Source organism: Limanda limanda, chromosome 14 (assembly GCF_963576545.1).
Source record: "Limanda limanda chromosome 14, fLimLim1.1, whole genome shotgun sequence".
Taxonomy (NCBI): Eukaryota; Metazoa; Chordata; class Actinopteri; order Pleuronectiformes; family Pleuronectidae; genus Limanda; species Limanda limanda.
In genome coordinates, this window is record NC_083649.1 from 26683925 (window position 1) to 26706670 (window position 22746).

A 22746-nucleotide genomic window follows, 5' to 3' on the forward strand; every position below is an offset into this window, starting at 1 on the left:
CATGTGGACATAAATACAGAAGTAAATTAATCAATGTGTTAAACTTATTCCCACAATTATTTCAACTTTTATGTATTTCAACATTTATTTAATTCCACATTTAATTGTCTCATATGTAAATGAGGTAGGAGGTCCCAAACTCAGTCTCGAGCAGGATTGGTCAACTGAGCTATACACGCGCGCACACAGGCACCGGGGCTCCGCACCCCTCAGTGCCACACACTCGCACAGAGACAAAAACTGAGACTTGAGCTCGTCACCTCGATGCAGCCGCTCTGTGACTTTGTAAAACAGTGAAAACACAGAGTTTCTCTGGTCACATCTGCTCAGAGATCAGCTGCTTCATGGGCAGAGCAGAAGCTGCAGGCTTTTTTTTTTCCGAGCAGGAGTTTCTGCTTCCTCCTCCTCTCTGCGCTCTCCTTGTGCTCAGGAGAACACGAGACGTGACGCTCACAGTCAGGATTACTGACACCTTAATCATCCCAATAAAAAATAACCTGAACTAACCCTCTGAACTTGAACTAGTTCATTTTAAGTGTGAACTGGCACAACACTGCAAACAGCTACTGGACACCAGTCAGCATTGAAAGGCTGGATCATTACACTCCTGTGACCAATCCTGCATGAGACTGCGGTTAGGCCCGCCTTTCTCATTAGCATAAGGTGATTGAAAACGTGACAAATATAAATCAGGGAATAAATAAATGTGCAAATATATTTAAGACATTTATTTATTTATTTCTGTTAGTAACGTATTTATTTATTTATTTCTGTATTAATTAATTTATTTCCTTTTTTATTTATTTATTTATTTCTGTATTTATATCTACATTTATTTATTTATTTATTTATACTTATGTCATGTATGGTCCTCCATAGTTTGGTAATAAATACAATTAAAAAGTATAAAATTAAATAAAAATACAATAAAGTGCAAATTAAATTTTAAGATTTCACATTTGAGCAGGTTGTTTGTTCAGAAGGGCGATTGATATCTGAATTCTGAACCCCACCTCCGTGCGCCTTTGCCGGACCTGCTCCGACGGACCTCACAGTAGGCGCATAGGCGCGTCATCGGAGGCGGAGGCGGGGCGGATGCTGTGAGGAAGGTGGCTACGCCGCGCGCAGCTCTGGCTCTGCTCTCCTCCTTTTTCGGAACCCTCCGGTGCGGTCGTGTGCCAAAATGAAATCGGAGTAACGAGGCTATTTTTAAAATGTAAGGAGTAGAAAGTACAGATATTTGCATGAAAATGTAAGGAGTAGAAGTAAAAAGTCGTCTGAAAAAGAAATACTCCAGTAAAGTATAGATACCCAAAATTTCTACTTAAGTAAGGTAACGAAGTATTTGTACTTCGTTACTTGACACCTCTGTATGTGACATTGTAATTTAATGTTAAATAACGCTCATTATCCATCCCTGTGTGGTCTCTTACTCTTACCATTAAATATAAATATGTTAAATTAAAATAGGATACCATACCACGGGACATAGCCAGACCGTAGCTTACCTGACGCTCATGACCGCAGCATGACTGCACTTCACCACCACACCACTAGGCTGACGCAAACCCCCGCATAGTTGATACGATCAATTTGACAGGTCATAAAGTCAGAAGAAGAAGCCGTGTGTCTTTAGCTTAACGTGTTTTTTAGATAAATACATCTAAATCTACAACTACAAGAAACATTACGAGCAGTTATGCCACCGAAAAAAAGGCCACCGGCGATTTGTGCAAGAGAACGTGCTGCTCAAATAGCGCCCGAGTAACCCGGACGCTCTAGGTTCCTTTGAGGCAGCCTATGAGGGAGCCACGCCACTGACTAGCGCGGCTAGCAACCGGGACCGTGAGCATCTCCATCCAGCTTCGTGGGACGAGCAGTTTGCCAGGGACGAGTGCCGGCCAGCTACGAGGGGTTGCTAAGCGACGGACTGACAGCAACATCAACGGTGCACGCGGCATAAATGTGGTGGTCGTGAGTAGCCCTTGTTGGGCGCAGAAGAACACAGTAAAGGCCGGCGCATGCTTCTGCGGCTATTCACGCAGTTGTGACACAGGACTCGTTGCGTGTGTAGCCATGCAATTCCCCGCCAGAACAATAGGCGCCGTAATGCTTTTTGTTGAAGTCGGCTCTTCGTGTGTGGCACGAAGAAGAGGGGCTTATTTACATCGCCACGGCGGCTCCTCAGAGCCTTTTTCTGGCGGACAAATCCGCCGGTCAGTGACGGGTTATACTAGTGGTCATAGTTTCGGATCTCTTCTGCCAAGTGCTCTTCTATTTGGTCCATATTCATTCTTCTAAATCTTCCGTGGTTTCCGCCTGTATTATCGGGCATGAACCGGAAATGCGACTCCGGAAATGATGTAGTTAGCAGACCAATCACAGCCTTGCCGGCTACGTGACGCAAGAAGGGGATTTTGCGTGTCTGACAGTAGTTTTCTTTTGAGTGAGGCCTATATTCTACTATATGCTCCCTCTCTCTCTCTCTCTCTCTCTCTCTCCACTTATGCTTCCACTCTGCTAGTATTTTCTTTTTTTCTGTTTCCCCGTCCTGTGTTTGTGTGCATGTGTGTGAGTGATTGTTTTAAGGCCCTTATTAAAACATGCCTGCACCTTTTATTGCAGATATGTGACTGAAGTAATGGGAGGAGAGCAGTATGTTTCCTGTTCAGTGGTCTTACCAGCCTAGTGCCACCTGTCCAGGGTGATGGAGTCATCTAATGATGATCCCATCCAATCTGAAGATTGCGACACTGTGTGACCCCAGGCTTAAGGACTTGAAGTGCCTCCAGAAAGAGGAAATAGGTGAGGTGTGGGCTTTACTGCGCAACCTGATGCTAGAGGACAAAGGTGGGATGCGTTCTGCACCTGTGAGAAGAGAGACAGAGCATCCAAAAAAGCAGAGGACGTCTTCCTCCTTGTTGGCCTCCTCTGATACAGATTCAGAGGAAGAAGAGGAGGAGTCCATTGACAAAGCTGAACATGCTTGTCTGTCTCAGCAATTGGCTGAAAGTCAAAGATGATTAGGCACAATTCAGTTAAAGTAGCAGCGATCTTCCTGTTTTCATTTTCATGTTTCTTTGCACTTTAACATGAAAGATTTGAATGTCAGTTCAGTTTACCAAGGCCACTTGTTATGCTGTTGTGTGTGTTGTTCAATGTTAAAGATGACAGTACCAATGGTGTCTCAACTACACCTTTTTTTTTACTAATCTGGATGTTTCACTGAAGGAAGAAGCAGTGATTTTTTTCCCAAGGACATTGGGCATATTCTCAGCTGGATTCATTTCTTTTTTTACACAATTGATCATACATGATATTTAATTACCTGGCTAGCACTTTATAGGTAGGAGTTATAGGCCTGAGCCTCTTTGAAAACACAGCTGTGTGTAGTTTTGTGTTTAAAAAAAAATTAAATATCAGTGTCTAAAATATCTGAAGTGATTACTCTTTAATTTATAAGATTTAGTCTTTAGAAAAAAAAAACTTTTAATCGCGATTAATCTAGATAAATGAATTTCAAAATGTGAGATTAATTAGTTAATTTTGAATCTATATATACCATGATATACCTTATTTGTACATTAAACACGGGTCAAGCATTCATCTCTCTGTCTTTGTGCATGTGTACGTCTGTATTTTACGCAGGCACAGCCGTTGAGGAGATACCCTTTAATCTTCAGAGATACTCCAAACTCCTCTCCCGGCAGGAACAAGACGACGGGACACCTTTTTTATGCTTTTGAATAAATATAAATATATACTCTTTCACGTCTCATTCTTCAACTAGTGATTTCTCATTGGTCACGTTCACCCCATGACGTAGAGCCTTCTCATTGGTTCACCCTCTCATTGGCCAAGGGGTTGGACACCGTGACATGAACGCTTCTCATTGGTCGGGTGAGACTCGAGGGGCGTGGGTTGGTGAAGTCAAGGGACGTGGGGCCTGTCACTTTGACAAACAATGTCCCTCTATTCTCTCTAAGGAGCAGTAATAACAATTGTAATGATAGAGGTATTGCCAATAAGAGTAGTGTACGTGCATAGGCATATTGTGTATCTAAGCAATCTTGTTTTAATTACAATCAACTGCCACCACAATCTAATTACCATGTCACAATATGAAGAATATGCAGAAAAATTGTTTATTATCAGATTGTGGGTAATCATTGTCGATTCAGAAGCTAATCTTAACTGAACTAACCTTTAAAACATTTTCACAAAAAACACAATATGTTGAACACGTCACATTTTTATATCTACGCTCACTGTACATATGGCACAAAGGTGTTGCATTCATATTTTGAAACATCCTTGGCAGAAATACATTTCCTAAGAGAAAGACTCCAGCAAATATCCAAACTGTCAGTGAATCATGACCAGGAGATCCCCAAGTTTAAAGAGGGTGAAAGTAACCAATGTGATTGGATATTACTGTCACAACTTATAACTTGGCAACCTACAATATACGATGATTTAATTTGTCTGTGCTTGGCATGCCCTCAGTCCTTTGCTACTACGTTCCCATAATTAGACCTCAAGTAAAGTGTTCTGAATTCCATAAAAATGGGAAGTTGTGGGAATACTATACATAAGAATTTGTACACTCTTTTTCAATCCACACAGAGGAAGCAGCAACCAAGTATGTGTTCAAATACATTGATGATATATTAGGTGTCTGCATAAAATCTTTTACAATCAGAGCCATTTATCTGTGTCTATACTTTAAGAAACCAAGAGTGAAACTATTACTACTACTGTGACCCAAGTATTTCATTGACAGTGACTGCTTCATGTTATCTCTGTGCATTTGACAATAAGATTTTCAGTGGTTTAGTCATTGGTGCAGGTGTTTTCATTTGCAATAGATTTAAAGTGGTTTATTGTTTGAAGGAAACTGTTCAAGACTGTTTGATTATATTGTAAATGACTGAGTGTTCCTTTTTTGTTATTCCCTTGTTTTGTGATCTGTGCAATCGCGTCTTTCCATTAGCAACCAACTGCTGCTTCAGGTTCTCTACCTCCCTTTCTAAATAACACTGATGTTTCAATAACACCAGAATACTTTTTCTTATGTTAGAGGAAAGCAGATAAAACGTTGAATTGCTGAAAGTGTCCACTAAACTGTGAATATATCTTTATGATATGACATGATTTTTATAAGACTATAACTCTTTAGTTTAGGTGGTTGCCATCTCCTGAGGCAGCAGCAGTCTTTACCTCTGTGTGAATACAGTTTAATGTCTGCAACTTCTACACAGTTTGGAAGGCCTTTGTTTGAGGAGGGACATTAACAGCTTTGGCCCCCTTGTGGTTCAGCTCCCCTGTGCACAGTTTAAGGGGATTGTTGGGGTTGGAGTTGAAGGTTGACATAGAGGTCGGTGTACAGGATTCAGGAGTCTTGTGAACTGTCAGATTGTAGCCAGGTGGAGAGTGAGGAATGGCGGAGGTTTGGCAGTCTTCCTTAAGGGCCGCCACAGCAGGAACATAGCCATGTTTGCCTCGGGGCCCCATGTTGCGTATCATAGTCTGGGTAGAGGAGGTGTCTGAGGGAGAGCTGCCAGTGCGGGATGAGGACAGAGAGTTAGGCTTCACCAGTTTGGCTTTGGGAGCCTCTGCATCCTCCCTGGAATAAGAATTTGGTTGTATGATTTCACAGAGTACCCTAAACAGATTAAATACACATTTACCAACAATGTGAAATGGAAAGGTTAATGCTAACACTCAAGATAAAGTGAAATTCGGTTATATTAAAATAGATCTTGGACTTAAGTTATAATAATAATAATAATTCATTTTATTTGTAAGGCACTCTTCATCCGAGGATCTCAGAGTGCCACAAGTACATAGTTAAAAACAAAGTCCTAAAAAAACTCAACTCAAAGTAAAAACGCCTTCTTGAATAAAAAGGTTTTTAGGCCAGTCTTAAAAGAGTCCAGGGTCTGTGTTGCCCTCAGGTGGTCAGGGAGACCATTCCATAAGCGGGGCGCTGCTGAGCAAAAGGCCCGGTCGCCCATGGTGCGGAGCTTGGTGTTGGGAACCCGAAGGAGCGAGCTACTTGTAGATCTGAGGGTGCGGGTGGAGGTTTGGGGAGTGATGAGTTCTTGTAGGTAGGGAGGTGCATGTCCATTTATGCAGTTATAGGTGAGGAGTAGGACTTTGTATTCAATCCGGGTTGAGACAGGGAGCCAGTGGAGTGAGTGGAGAATTGGTGTTATGTGCTCATATTTACGGACTCTCATCAGGATCCTGGCAGCGCTGTTTTGAATGAATTGCAGTTTTTGGATGTTCTTGCCAGTGATCCCAGTGAAAAGGGAATTGCAGTAGTCCAGTCTAGAGGAGATGAATGCGTGGACGAGCTTCTCTGCATCTGACAGGGTTAAAGTGGGGCGGAGTTTGGAGATGTTTTTGAGATGGTAGAAGGAGGTTTTGCACAGGTTTTTTATATGGTCATTAAAGGTCAGGTGAGAATCAAACCTAACTCCCAGATTAGTGACTGTGGAGGAGAGGGGTATGACCTGACCGTCGAAGGTGAGCTGAGTTATGGAGGATGACTGAACCTGGTGTGGAGTTCCAACAAGGAGGGCTTCAGTTTTGCTACTGTTTAACTTGAGAAAGTTGCTGCTCATCCATGTCTTTATCTCCCCAAGACAGGCGGTGAGACATGAAATGGCTGCAGAGGGGTTTGGGGCAGTTTTGATGTAAAGCTGTGTGTCGTCAGCATAACAGTGGAAGGACATCCTATGTTTGCTGATGACACGACCGAGGGGGAGCATGTAAATAATGAAGAGGATGGGGCCGAGGACCGACCCTTGCGGAACACCACAGGAGACAGGGAGCAGTCTGGACTTGCATCTTCCCAGTGAGACATATTCAGTTCTGCCAGAGAGGTAGGACTGAAACCACTTGAGTGCAGAGTCTGATAGTCCAACAGAGTTGTAGAGGCGCTCTAGGAGGAGAGTGTGATCCACTGTGTCAAATGCAGCTGTCAGGTCAAGGAGGATGAGGAGTGAGGGTGATCCTGCATCGGCTGTCATCAGCAGGTCATTTGCGACCTTGAGCAAAGCCGTTTCAGTGCTGTGGGCTGAACGAAATCCTGACTGAAACTTTTCAAACAAGCTGTTATGTTTGAGGTGGTCCTGAAGTTGAGAAGCGACTACCTTCTCTAACACCTTGGACAGGAAGGCAAGGTTGGAGATAGGCCTGTAATTGGCTAGAACCTCCGGGTCCAGGGTGGGTTTCTTGAGAAGGGGACGGATGACAGCAACCTTGAGAGTAGGTGGGACACAGCCAGACTGAAGGGAAAGGTTAACAACCTTGGTGATGAAAGGACTGAGAGTGGGGATATGTGCCTTGAGCAGAGCAGTGGGAATCGGGTCCAGAGTACAGGTACAGGATTTCATTTTTTTGAGGATTGCCTCAACATGGCTCTCCTGAACCTCAGCGAGATGTAGAGGAGACAGCATACTCGTAGTTAAGGAGTTGGTGTCAGAGGGAAGCAGAGATGGAGAGCTGGACATTAGAGAGCGAATGGTGTTGACCTTTGATCTAAAAAAGTCAATGAAGCTGTTGCATTGCTCCTCTGTAGCCTCAGTTGAAGAGGGTGGTTGTGGTTTCAGGAGATGGCTTATGGTGGAAAAAAGCTGTTTGGAGTTGCCAGGGTTTTTATTGATTAACCCGGAATAGAACTGTGAGCGAGCATCTTTAAGGGAGTTGGAGTAGGCCCTTTGATGCTCACGATAGGCCAGTTTATGGACAGTGAGCCCAGAGTGTCTGCAGCGTCGTTCCAGGGCACGTCCAGCTGTTTTTATTTTCCTTAGCTCATGTGTGAACCAGGGAGCGGAGCGTGAGAAATTGACCTCACGTGACTTGACAGGGGCATGGAGATCAAAAACACTTCTCAGGGATGTATTGTAGAGTTCCACTAATTCATCCATTGATGCAGAGGCTGGGCAGGTGATGAGCTGGAGATCCGTGGTCATAGTCGCCGAGTCAATGCTTTTCCAGTTCCGGAAAGACATTTGACGCCTAGGTCTATTAGTAGGCAGCATAAAAGTTAAGGCCATTGAGACCACTTTGTGGTCAGACACACCGAGATCATAGACCTGTAGGTTACTGATGGAAGCAGAGTCAGTGATAACCAGATCCAGAGTGTGCCCCTTGGTGTGAGTAGGAACCTCAACATGCTGCTGCAGCCCAAGACACTCAAGCACACTCAGGAAATCTGCTGCAAACTGACAGGAGGGGTTGTCGACGTGGATATTTAAATCACCAACAATGACAATGTTAGTTGACATAGTGCAGAGAGAGGTAAGGAGATCACTTATCTCAGGTAGAAAAGATGGGTTTGGTTTTGGAGGACGGTATATGAGAAGCACTGTCATGGAATATGGAGATTTGCATTTGAAAGCCAGGCATTCCATAGAGGAAAGATCAGGCATTGGCAGAGGAGACAGTTTTAGCTCAGCCCGGTGCATGACGGCTAGTCCACCACCACGACCCGAGCTGCGGGCCTTCTCCATGTATTTATAGCCAGGGGGGCATGCTTCATTAAGCACGGAGTAGTCCCCTGGTCTATGCCAGGTTTCAGTTAGGCACATGAAGTCAAGCCCTTTGTCCAGAATATGGTGGTATATGAGGAGGGATTTGTTTGTGAGGGATTGTGTGTTTAGCAGCTCCATGGTGGTAGGAGATAGAGCTCGGGGGGGAGATCCCTGAAAGCTCCGTAGCACACTGCGATCCACTCCGAGTCTTATGTTGTAACTGTTGTTGGGTAGTCTCGCGATGTTTCCAACGATGACTCCGAGGTTTGCTTTGCTTCCTGTTTCCATAGAACACATACACTATCGCACGTGATGTTTATACAACTTAGCTCGAGACAAGAAAAGTATGTTATCTTTTAGCCTTCTTTATTTGTCACTGGCTACTTGAATTTCTCATAGACAGCAATGTCCCTTAATCTATTGTTTTTCCCCACAGATAAAATGAACGCTTCAGCTTTTTGTAGACTGGTAAACAAAAAGTATAGCATGTGTGTGTGTGTATGGCTACCCGCATCCGTTTCAAAACATTACTACTTGCGTTCCGTGGATAGGGTCCAGTGTACATTCAGGACATGGTCAAACATTACACCCCAGCCCTTTCAATCCGCTCTGTATCTGCCAATCGGCTTGTTGCTCCCTCACTGCAGGCTAAACACTCAACAAAATCACAACTGTTTGCTGTCCTGGCTCCTAAATGGTGGACTGAGCTCCCCATGGACATCAGGACAGCAGAAAGTCTTTACATCTTCCGCCGCGAACTGAAAACATATCTCTTTCAACTATAACTTGAATAAAAGTTTAAACTAACAATTTTAGTAGCTCTTAAATGGCACTTACTCATAGCACTTTGAAGTTTGGGTTTCTTGAAGAAAATTGTACTTTCGTGATTCTTGTTGTTGGTTGAATGCACTTATTGTAAGTTGCTTTGGATGAAAGCATCAGCTAAATGTAATGTAATGTTATATAAAAGTACTTATGGATGACTACTTCAAATGTATTTGAATTAATGAATTGATGAGTAAGTTCTCAAACATAATTTTACTTCTGAAAATGGATCTACCAACAAACATTTGTAGATTTTCTTTCTTTGTCATTTATCTGTTGCGTTTATGGTCTTCTGGGGATGCTGTGAATTATTTATTGATGAATTGTAAGATTTAAATGATTAAATTATATAATTTTGTAACCTGTTGTTACAGCTATTCAGTTATTGACAGTAAAAAAAAAAAAGGTCAGGTTAGCACGGAGGTGATAGCCATATTAATTTTATTTTGAAACCGGAAATAGATTAAATAATTTTTTTCTTTGTAATAATGCACATTGAAAAGTTAATGTTCCATTTGCCTCTTCTATGCACACTTCCACTACAAAACAGGGGGGTTATGACAGCTGCTCTACCGCGCACTATTTAAGGCGACAGCCACCTTTCACTCGCCCTCCCTCTGGCTTGTTGTCTCTCTACTGGATTCTGGTTAGAGAGCAACATAGCGTGGTTGCATAACAGCATGGAAGAAATATCCCTCGCAGTTGAGATTGGCGGCCGGCACAGAATTGCTCAGCGGTCGACGGTCGCAGTAGCCTCCAGCTTGGTAAGTAGCATTGTCTGCCATCCTCGTGGTTACTTTGCCTGAGCTGACACATTATTAGACCTTACAGCTAAGCTACGAGACTCGGCTAAAGCTGAGAAGATCCCTCCCTCCGGGTTACTGAATCGCTGCCTTGGCCTGACACGGTGGTGCGTATGGTCCCATCAGTTCCTAAATTGCTGATTTGTTATGGTCCATCACTGAAATTATTTGTTTGATAGGGTGAGGCCCTGCCCCCTCGTCGGCTACCATCAGCCCCCTTGTCTCAGACGTGGACCTGCTGTTCTGGCATTACTGGAGTTTGGGGCCTTTGCTGAAGCTCTGGTTTTATACTGTTTTAAATATCACAAGACCTGAACTGCAGTTCAAGTATCTGAGTAACCAAGACAAAGGCTAGGAGTGAGATAGACATTACTTGGCTCCGCCGATGGACCTACGTGGTTACAAATATCTTTGTTCTACACTCCACGCTATACCTTCACGGCACATGGAGGGTTTGTTGTTTTGTTTGTTGTCTGTTTAACTTGTTTTTAAACTTTAACTTGTTTTAATCTTCTTTTTGTTGTGGTCAGGTGCTGTGGCCCGGAGGCGGCTACCCAATTCCTGGTGGTGGGAGTTCTTCACGACCCGTTTTGTTTGGTGTGCTGTGTCACGGGCGGCTTGTTTTATTAATCCTCTCCCCTTTTGTTTGGTTCTCATCGCTGCGGTAAGTCACAGCCCTGTCCAGTGGTCAAGCATTTTAATTCAAGTGTCTAGTGTGTTTTGTGTGTTTTTGATTATATGTATTTTGTTTATTAAAGTACTTCTTTATTAGTTAAGCACGTCTCTTGCCCCAGGGATTCTAAAGAACCTGTGCTGTCTTAGGTAAAATATAATAATAGTCCTGAGATGAAACTCCCCAGGTGGCGTTGTTTGCAATCATTAACTATCCCCGCTTTACCACCTCGCTACAGAGGCTTTACCTGATTTCGTTTGGTGTCTCTTCTTCATATTTCTTTGTCTCCTTCTTGCGACACACCAGCCAGATGATGAAGATGATGAGGAGAATACCAAATGACACTCCAACCACTGCCCCTGCTACCACACCAATTCCCCTTACATCTACACACAAGTACACAACGCACACACAGAGTCAGTTGCAAAAGAAAGAGTATAACAAAATTGAACTTCAAATATCACAGTGAAATACAACTTAAAAAGTGAGAGCACAGATGAAATTAAAAGACCTCATGGAACACATTTGTTTTCTGTTAAAGCATTTCAGGACAACTTCCCGCATTAACCAATTTTCTACTATTTGGAATTTTTTTACAGGTACTGAGAATATACGAATGGTCTGGACCTGTCGTAGTCATATCAAGTATTCCACAAGTTGATTATATATTTTATTAAATTGGAGAGAAAAAATTATACCTCCTAAATACTCTGACACAGGGCGGCTGTGGCTGAGGGGTAGAGTGGTCGTCCTTCAACCTGAAGGTCGGCGGTTCGATTCCCAGTCTGAACCATCTGCATGCCGAAGTGTCCTTGGGCAAGATGCTGAACCCTGAGCGGCCCACCATAGAATAACAAAGTGCTGCAAGTAGATGCACTGTATGAATGTGTGTATGAATGGGTGAATGTGAAACTGTACTGTAAAGCGCTTTGAGTGGTCTTCATCAGACTAGAAAAGCGCTATATAAATACAAATCCATTTACCATTTACATTATTCTGTTTAATTCTGTAATTTGAATTATTATGTAATTCTAAATTTATTAATGTTCCTCCTCCTAAAGGTTTAGATGTCCAGGGGAGAACACAATTAAAATGGTGCAGTTGGCATGTGCATGGAGATGGCTGGCTTGACTTATTAAATTTGAATGACTATGTGATAGTCAACGTGTAAACTTTTTTCAGATTATTGACCTACAATGGAATTTTGTCTCCAGGTGATTGATCTATCCATTCTTCCAGTAATCCAGGCTTGGATATTATATGAAGCTGGCCAAGAAAGGTTGTCCAGATGTCCCCCTCCCTAGCAAAGCTTTCCAGCAATTCCTAGGGAGTCCCAAGGTGTGCCCAGCCAGTTTGTATATGTAATCCCTCCAGCGAGTTCTAAGGCTACCAAAGGGTCTTTTCCCTTGAGCTTGTCTGGTAAACCTCTACTTGAAGGCGCCCAGCAGGCATCCTGACTAGATTCCCAAACCACCTCAACTGTTACTAGTCCCACCACCTGATGGGGCTACTTGGATTAGCGATCTCAATCTATTGGCCACTACCCAGAGGTCATTACCAAAGATGAGGGTTGGATTGTAAATTGACTGGCAAATTATTATCAAATAGAGGGGCTGAAGTTTACGCATGATATTAACACACTTTTTTATACATATTGACGAGAGTTGTTTGTACATACTCACAAACAAATGTAGGAATAAAACGTAGGATAAGTATTTGAACCATGTTTTGATGAGGCCCAATGCTTTTTCTAGTTAAGAACTGTGAGCAATACAAGTTTTCCATATTTTCAGTCTTATGTGACATTAATTGATTGTTTTTGGACACTAGTATCCTCCATGTACATCTCCTGGTTCTTAGTCCTAGTTTTAGCATCACCTGGGCTGAAGTCAAATTTGTACAAAAGAACGTGAAGAAACGAGTGAAGTCCAGTATTTGCAGCCTGTGAAGGAGCTGCTGAGATTTTCTTAGGAAACAATATATATGAGTAAGTGGCTTCTTATTTTCAATTAAAGGAGACCTATTATGCCCATTTTACCACAAGTTGATATGGTTCCTTGGGGTCTTAATGAAATGTCTGTAACATTTTTTGGTCAAAATACCCTGTCTAAAACAGCCCTCTTCAGATTGACCTGTTTTGAGTCCCCCGCCCCCCCCCCCCCCCTCTCCTCGCCCCGCCCCCCTCTAACCACCTCGCCCCCCCCCCTGTCAATCACACACACACATCCACTTTCACTTCTTAAATCTCTCCTTAGCATATTTAAGGTTGTTAAAATAATTTTAAGTCACTGTCCTACACATATATTTCTGTATTTGTTTGTTGTGTTTCTTCATTGAAGCTACAATTTTAAAACTACAACACCTTCTGATAAGGATGTACGTTTATTTAAATACATGCATTAGATATGTGTGTATACAGTATTTAATTGTATGTGTATATTTATTCATACAGGGCATATATACACACACACACACACACGCACACACACAGACACACACACACACAGGCAAAGGGATGTGGGGGCTAGCTTTGGAAGCTAACACTGCTGCAACTTTTGCGGCGAAATGCACTTAAAACCCCGGTATGAGTCTATTTTAAAGCGAGCGACGGAGGCGGCAACGAGCTGCTGGTGACCGGCACCGGGTCGTGCAGCTTGGGGTGCGTGGAGCAAATCTGTAAGAGCAACAAAAGTTATAAGGCGCAGCTCCCCCCCCCCCCCCTCCTCCTCCTCCTCTTCGCCACCCGGGCGCTGAGCGAGCGCCCGGGTACAATGCAACCGGAGACGGGGGGGGTCCTTGAACACGTTCCGGTGCTAGTTTCTATCAAAGACAGACACACACAGAAGCTACGAGTCGGGTTAGCCTCCGAGTGCATTGTTTTCTATGTAAACGTGCGGCATGCCCGGGACGCCACACACACACACACACAAGCTAGACTCCGAGAGCATCGTCCTCCACTCAGGACCCCAAATGGGATCTCTCCCCTGCTTCCCGGGAGGGGGCCACATGCAATACTGCTGTAAATACGTTCACAAGCAACCATTCCAGAAAGTGCTGGAGCTCTAAACACAAACTAGCAGCTAGCTACCGTTAGCTTCCTGCTGATACACGTAAAGCATCTAAGTGGCCACAGCGGCAGAGACACGGTCCCCAACACCGGGACGTCTCCGGAGGTGCACGAAGGTGCCGGGGCTAACGCTAGCAGCAAGCTAACGCTCCCGACAAAAAGCTGTTTCTATTTATTCATGCTGCTTCTGCCGGGGCAAAACACACACACAGAAGCCAGCGTTAGCTGCTGCTGCTACCCGTAAACACACACTGACACCAACAAGTCACAGCCAGCTGAGGTAGCAGAGGCACATAGTCCACAGCATCAACACAGCTCCGAAGCTCCGCAGCTCCTACCTGGAAAAAACACCAACAGCTCGCGGTGTCTCCCGGCTCCGGGTTCGCGCTGCCGGCTTGCGGCTCCCGGGCTCCGGTGGTGGCTGCCGGGCTCCGGGCTACGCGATGGCTCCGGGCTACGGTGGTGCGAGGCAGCTAGTGGAGGCAGCTAGTGCGAGCCGGAGCGCGCAGGTCCGGTCGGAGCTCCGGCCGGCGGAGCTCCCTGGCGTAAACAAACACATCCACCAGAAGCGAGCAGCTGACATGGAGCCAGCAGCCCCCGTGCGAGCCCGGGCTGAGGATGGAGCTGTGGCAGGTAAATCACCCCGACCGCAGGCTCTGTTTCCTCCGCCTCTCACCCAGCTGATCGTGAGATCGCGGCTTCTGCCCCGGCAGCCTCCTCCGTGATCACGTTGCAGGAGCCGCAGAGCAGGAGCCCCGGCTCCGCGTTCACGGAGCCGGGGCTGAGGAGGGAGCTGTGGCAGGTAACTCACCCCAACCGCAGGCTCTGTTTCCTCTGCCTCTCACCCAGCTCCCTGGCTGGTTAGCTCTGTCTTCTGAAGCTGGAGTCACATGAAGACATTTGTGCTGATTTGTGCAGCCCAGCACTGAGCATCTTGGGTGTGGAAGTCGACTGATGCTGCTAGTTAGCTTATCCGAGTGTTTCCAAGGCTTGCAAGACTTTAATGGCGGCCGGCCGGACTCCGATGGACTGAAAAAGTGGGTGGGTCGAGGGGTGGTTCGAGTGGTGGTTCGAGTGGTGGGGGGGGGGCGTACTACATGGGCATTTTTAACTATTACGTATTAGTTTGGTGTATTCCCATTCGAGGCCATCTAGAGTATAGTTTCTGACATCACAACAACAAATCGCGGGAGTTGTTTTTTTCCAGAGTTTCTGGGACGGTAGACATGCCAGATACCCAAATTAACATGTAGAAGCACTACAAAAGTGGAATTTTCATAATATGTCCCCTTTAAAGGGTGGCAATTTTGTGCCCCAGCAGTGCTCAGTGTTCAGCAAAGGGTGTCCACTCACAGTGCATCATAACCTCCACTGTGCAGCTCTCTTCTCCCACATCATTGTTGGCTGTGCATTTGTAGATTCCAATGCTGTCCTTGGTCAAGTTCCTCAATGTAACAATTTCTTGGTTTTTCAAATCTTAAAGTTTCAACAAAGAAAAAACAGGACAAAACATTGTATTGTTTTATTATGCCATTGTTAAAAATAGACACAAATAATTGTGAGTTACTTCTATTTTTAAAAGCAGATGTTGGTAAATGCTTAACACCAGGGACACACCGGGACTGGAAGCCCCGCAAACGGTCAATTCTTGTGCGAGCAATTGCCTGGCTGTTCACACCGGAAGCACATTTGTCCGTGCCGGTCAGCCCCCGATTCTGCTTTCTCTGCTGGTTGTTGTATGGTCCGTTCAATATATCATTTATATAATTTACAATCAATTATAAGTGTGTTATCTGGCCCGATTCGCTCGCAGCAAGTACAAAAAATATAACAGATGCCGAAACCATCACTGCAGACTGCGAGCTTCTGTGAACAGCCCAATTGATAGCATGGGCACGGAAAGAGTACGGACCATATTTCATGGCGCTTTGCAGCACTTATGCCTCCGGTGTGTCCCTAGCATGACACAGTCTGAGGCTGTATGGCAGGAAGAAGCAGAAATAGAGGGAAACTGATTAGAATAGATGGAGCTTTTGAGAATTTATGCTTAGACTGGTAGAGTTGCTATAAAAAACAATACATTTAAATAGCTGAAATATGACCACAATCTATCACTTTTCTTGAACTGAATCGCCGCTCACTTGGGTTGGATGACTCAAGTGTTTTACTAACAGCTGAAAAATCACACTCTCATCTGCTGTACCAATATGTGGCGACACTCTGCTTCATGCCTCAATGTTCTTCTTTATGCAGTAACATTTAATACGTGTTTGTATGTACTTTGTAATCAGTAGGCATTGTGTGCTGACTTACCTATCAGTGCCAATGGAGGCAGCTTGCCAACATGCTTGCCATTGTCCAGTACCCTCTGCCATTTATAGTGGATTGGATCAGAGCCATCAGCAGACTTGCAGCTCATCTTAACATCACCACCCTCCAACAGTTTTCCCTCAATCCAGCACTGCGGCTTGGATGGCTACACTATACAATTACATACAAAAACAATATTGTTTCCCCACACACTAGTTTTCTCCTGCAGACTGATATTTCCTACTGGTTAAGATATATTATTTTGATTTGTTCACTTGTTCATGCGGACACGGGAAATACATTAAAAAAAGGTTTAACAAATCAAATCACTACTTAGTGTGATCACATTAACCATGCTTCATCTGATCAACCTGAGTGAAACCTTGAGGTTAACAGTTTAAACTTTTAATTTAATAAAACGTTTTTTTGCAGCTTCAGTTTTGAATTCCATCCAAGTGGAACCAACCGTGATGTCACCCACTTGTTTGTGAACTTTCGTTTTGAAACTGAGAGATTTGAATTGGATCTGCGTCATATCTGCAGTTTGGAGTTGGATGTTAACATATTTGGTTAAGAAGGAAGAGCGTAAGAGGTGGGTCTGAAAGAGTGTAAACACGCCCACCAACAATGGCTACTGACAACACCGAGCTCCCAAATGCGCTGTGAGAACTAGCTACTAACACAGTTAGCTTCCATCAACCGAGGTTAAAATAATATAAAAAGTAGTAGTAGACATGTTCACATCATATCATTATAGTCATAACACACTGTAAAATGTAAGAGCAAGTTTGGACTTTACTCTTTCAGTAAATAGACAACTGCAAACTGTAAGTGCTGTGAGGTTTATATAAAATACTACTTTAATATTGTGCTTTCTCTATCCTAACATTTCTACTGTAATTTATACTTACAAAATATTTGATATTTGCGTGTTTAGTGTGTGCACGTCACGTTGGGTGTGAACTGATTGTGGCCACGGCACAACAGGTTGCTGATGATCATCTGATTGAGATATAGATTCAGCACAGCCAGGCAGCCGTTCACAGGCAGTGGCTGTATACTGTCACAGCATTTTAAAGGAGAAATGAGCAATGATGTGACATCTTAGTAAATTATACAGAAGCACAACAGTTCCCACAATGAGCGAGCACTGTGGTGTGGAGACTTTGGAGAGAAAAAATTTACAGAATAAAAACCCTAGCAGAACCAGACCCAGTATGGGGCCCATCTGCCTCAACTGGTTGGTAAGCAGAGATAAATGGGGCAAATAGGAGAGGTGGGTGTAAGAGAAGGGAGAGACCCAGATAAACAGAGAATACGGGAGGGGGGAAAGGGGCCCTAACTATAAGCTTTATCAAAGATATACTCTACTCTTACACTCTAGGAGTCAAAAGTTAGCCTGTACTTTGGTAGCGAAGTGATCTACTGTATTGTGACCGTATGGTGCTATCCTTTTGAGACAGGACGTTAAAACATCCGGGTCAAAAGTGGGCTGTTTAAATACAGCTACCTACATATTCAGTTAACAGAGAAATATTAATCTTGTTTAATATGGAACTTATTGGAAAAAAATCCTTAAAAGTTGAGTATGCATAGATTGTAATTGACAAGATGATAGTTTAGATGTAGAGACAAGCAAATTTTATTAGAAATCTGAAAACTTTTCTATGGAAGAAAAGTGGTATGAATATAAACCTGATGCTACAGTTGATTCTAAGGTATCTGTACTGTACAGTTTATCTCTGCTTTTTATCGGGAGGAGGTGTTGAATTTTTCGCCCTGATGGTTACAATTTTATTTTTAAAGAAACTCATCAAATCATTACTGCTCAGAGTAAAAGGAATGAATGGATAAGTGCAGTGATGGCTCTGTTAGCCTGACTACACTGCTGAAGAGGAAGCTTAGTTTTTTCTTATTTACTTCTATAAATGATGAATACTAGGATGATCTTGGATTTCTGAGGGCTTTCTTATGTTATTTGGCTGTTTTCCGGTCTTTCAGCCTAGCCGAAAAAGCATCTTGATTGGTGGGATGCCACTTTCTTTCTAACATCTGTGATGTCTGTTTAAAAGCACGGGTTTGAGAAATAAACCATTCCCTTCTCCCTTCTGTTAGCAAAAGAGGACCAACATCACCCATAATTTTGTGGGGAAATGCAGTTTTCTTCAGCACCTTAACATACAGTCAAAGAACTACAATGCTTTTGTTTTGCATGAAAATCCTCACTGATATTTATATACACATATAAATAAACTAAAGAAAATCAATCCTACTAAAAGGTTTGTTCTGTTTATTTAAATAGTGGCATATCACACTGGAAATGTGAATTTGGCAGATCTTTATCTTACAAGTTTTGTTTGGTAAGAAAGGTTAGAAAGGAGAGCAAGGCTTATTATGGACTCAGCACTCCTGACATCTGGTGTAGAGAAGTGATAAAACTGGTTTAAAACCTTTATGTTAGACCTGAAGATCGCTCCAGTGGAGTTAGGAGTGGAGTTTCACGGCTGTGAGAACTCACTTCATGCCTAACGTATTACGATCCAGTCGCCTTTAATAATAATAATTTAAACAATTATTTGAATGTGTACTCAAGTCTTTGTCCAATGAGATTTGTATTTTGTATTTGTATTTATATAGAGCTTTTCTAGTCTTGATGTCACTCAAAGAGCTTTACTTTCTGTCTGTGTGTAGCTCGCATTTCCCCAAACTCTTTAATGCAATCTTTGTTCAGGCTTCTCATGTGTATTGTTAAGGACCTGAGGAAACGCAGAGTTGAATTTGGCATGATTGTCACATAAAATACATTCAAAGTGAATGGATTTTGAATTAACAGGAGACCAGTGCCCATTGTGGCAATGTCGATCATGAGAGCAACAAGTTCATGACAGTGGGTGTATGACAATGGCAACTGGGCTCTGCGTACTGAAGTTTTACTTTACTGTGAATAAAGCTTCAGGGCCATGCGGACTTCTTTTACACTTTCATCAAGAAAGCTGCTGTCAACATTACCATAGGCCAAGCATACAGCCCTTTCCAAATGGGCACTGCTAGAAATACTAACTGATGTGTTCTTTACTGATGCATAATTAACCTATTTTATCTGCTTCACTCATTAGGAGAGAGCACCACAGAAGATGTAAACTACAATTAATTTGATAGAGAATCAAGTAAGTGAATAAGATTAACTTTCAAACTCACACGTTAGTGTACCACAGTGTGCTGTGGGCTCAGGATTTTATGACACCTCCAGTTGTAAAGAGTTCGCTTGAGTTTCCTCGCTGTGTGGGATTTCTCCTATTGGACAAAGACCTGTCAGTCTCTTACCGAGCACTATGAGGCTGATTGTGCTCCAGTGGTATTGTGCACCATTCTTGACTTTGCAGCTGTACTCTCCTGAGTCCATCATAGACAAGTCTCTGATCAGCAGAGAGGCATCGGCTTTTAAGTATTCTCCAGCAAAGGCTACATGGCCTTGCTCCCCTTCACTGGGATCAAAAACCCGTCCAGCGAAGTAGGTGATGACCTGGTGGGGAAATGAAATTAGTGGATGGGTTTGTAATGGGGTAAAGATAAGACAGACACACACTGGCACAGTATAACACAAAGTCAGTTAACAAGTGATTGTGAATCAATTTCATCAAAATGCAAATGAAAGTGACAATCAATCAATGAAGAAGCAAAGGCAAGACAATACCCAAAAAGGGAATGTTTTTGCATGTGGTGTCCACGGGCAGCTGCTCTCTCCTTATCCTTCCTGACTGATTATTTTCTAGTTTTGTGTTCTGCTGGTGTCCTTGTCACTACTGGTAGCATGAGGTGGTCGCTGCAGCCCAATCAGGTTGCACAGGTAGTCCAGCTCCTCCAGGATGACACATCCATACATGCGGTCACAAGAAGGTTTGCTGTGTCTCCCAGCAGACTCTCAAGAACATGGAGGAGATACCAGGAGACTGGCCATTACACAAAGAGAGCTGGACAGGGCCATAAAAGGACATCGACCACGCAACAGGACCTCCTTTGTGCGAGGAGGAACAGGAAGAACACTGCCGGAGCCCAAAAAAATGACCTCCAGCACGCTACTGGTGTGCATGTTTCTGACCAAACTGTATCAGACTCAGTGAGGGTGGCATGAGGGCCCGACGTTCTTTAGTGGGACCTGACTCACAGCCCAGGGGTCTCATTTATAACTGTTGCGTACACACAGAACGGGGCCTGAAACGTGCGTAGGCCATTTCTCACGCCAACGTTGGGATCTTTTTCAAAACAAACTTGACGGGAGAATTTAAGTATTTCCACGCAAACTCTGACCCATGCGTATGAACGTTTTGGAGACGGGAAAGTGGCGATGCAGAAATGAGGTGTTGAACTGAAGCAGATTATTGATCCTATTCATCATTTACATTTAAACCAACAGCCTAGTTTTGCTTGCCTGACACAAACCTTTTAATTTAAAAATATATGAAACAACTTACAGCAAATTACGTTAAGATTCCATTTAACAGCGGAGTTACAGAGCCGAGTCTTCAATAGATTTTATTAATAGTATCTCCGATGCTCTAAATAAATAAATACTGCCGTGACACCGGTGCAAGGTTCTGCTCGATGTGTGACTGTGGACGAGGAGGAAGCGAGGGTTCAGCGATTTCTGATCTCACACATTATGTTATCCACAGCAGAGGCACAGTATCAGTGTATTTTCTTTATTAGGGACATCACTGCTGTCCCATAAAGTCACTCTTCACCTCCACCTCACTAACACACCTCATGTCAGTGTCAGAAAGTTTCACTTCCTCCTCACATGGCTTGATGCCAAGACTCCGTCAGGAGTCAAGGTGGACACCCATTGGTCAGCAGCATAATTTAATATCCACGCCGTGCTTTGCATTGACCATTTATGGTTGAAAGTGGGCGTGTGGAGGGCGGATTTGGAGGCAGATCCACGTACGAACGTTTCCAGGTGGACTGTGATTTATAAAGCGAACATTGCGTTCAGGTGAGCGTGCGCACGGTTTTATAAATCTGAATTATCTTTTGCATACACATTTCCGGCTTTTGTACGTATGAACACTTTAAGTATGAATCCGCACTCTTTTATAAACGAGACCCCTGCAACGTACAGCTCGATTGGCATTGTCCAGAGGACACCAGCATTGGCAGGTTCGCCACTGGCTCTCTGTTTTCCTTAAAGATGAGAGCAGCTTCACACTGAGCACATCTGACAGGTGTGAAACAGTCTGGAGATGCCATGGGTAAGGTTCACACCTTATGCTACCAGTAACATCATCCAACATGACCAGTTTGGTGGTGGCTCAGTGATGGTCTGGGGAGGCATATCCTTGAAGGGTCGCACAGACCTCCATGTCATAGCTAGCGGTACCCTGACCGCTGTTAGGTACCAGGATGAAATTCGATTGTCAGACCTTATATCCTGGTGCAGTGAGCCCTGGGTTCCTCCTGTGGCAGGACAATGCCCAGCCTCATGTGGCCAGAGTGCATAGGCAGTTCCTGGATGAGGAAGGCATTAATGCAATTGGCTTAATCCATTCATTAGGAACATGGCCAGACATTATCAGAAGTGCATAGAGGCCTGCAGGGTCACATTATGAGTTGGATCAGCTTGTAATTTCAATTTTTCACTTTGATTTTCAGTGTAGTTTTGAATCCAGCCCTCAATGGGTGATGATTTTTGTTTCGATTGACCATTGTTACATCATTTTAATCTCAACATATTATACTATTTACATCAGTAAAGATTTTCAACATGAATAATTTGCTCATCAAGATCTGATGTGTGATTAAACTGTTCATTTAAGTTTTTGAGCAGTGTATTGGGGGCTTAATGGAAAGAAACACATGCAAGACTAATGAGGTAACAGGTAAGTACCAGTTAAACAAGGGGTAACGGGAAGTAAAATGAAAGCAAGAGTAAGGACATGACCAATTTAAAACAGGCAGTCAAATAAAGACAATTCCACAAGAATTTCCTCAGGAGGCAGATCATGACACAACTTGCAATTACAGAAGGCTAGGAATGCATCGGTTAGATAATGTAGGCCAGATGTGGGGAAGCTTTTCTCAATCAAGGGCCATTTTAATTATTATAACATCCTTCCAGGGCCATACTAAGTTATTATTTATTATTAATACATATATCACACCAGGGCTCCAGACTAACTTTGGTTACACTGGTGCACATTATTTGTCCTCAAAATGTTTCAGTGCGCCTTTGGCACGTCAACACGTCAATTTGCATTGCTTATTTCTTAATTAGGGATGGTTTCCCAAATAAATTTGATTCTGGTTCACTAGATCTCGATTTAATTCAATATCTAATCAGTTAAGGATATGTAGAGTGTGGACATATTTCTACATGTGCAGCCCCTGAGATGCTTTGGGACATCAATCCTGTGTTACACCCAATAGCACCACAATAGGTCCAGCCAATCTTGGCAATAGGATCAGCCAATCAGAGAGCGGAGGGGGTGGGACAAGGAGACGATGGAGGATGACGACAGTGACGATGGC

The 22746-nt window shown here is 43.5% G+C and overlaps 1 pseudogene; it reads right to left on the reverse strand.

Moving 5' to 3' along the window:
* Positions 1 to 5253: 5253 nt before the first annotated feature.
* LOC133019034 (CXADR-like membrane protein) lies at positions 5254 to 21581 on the reverse strand (annotated as a pseudogene).
* Between the last annotated feature and the right edge of the window lie 1165 nt (positions 21582 to 22746).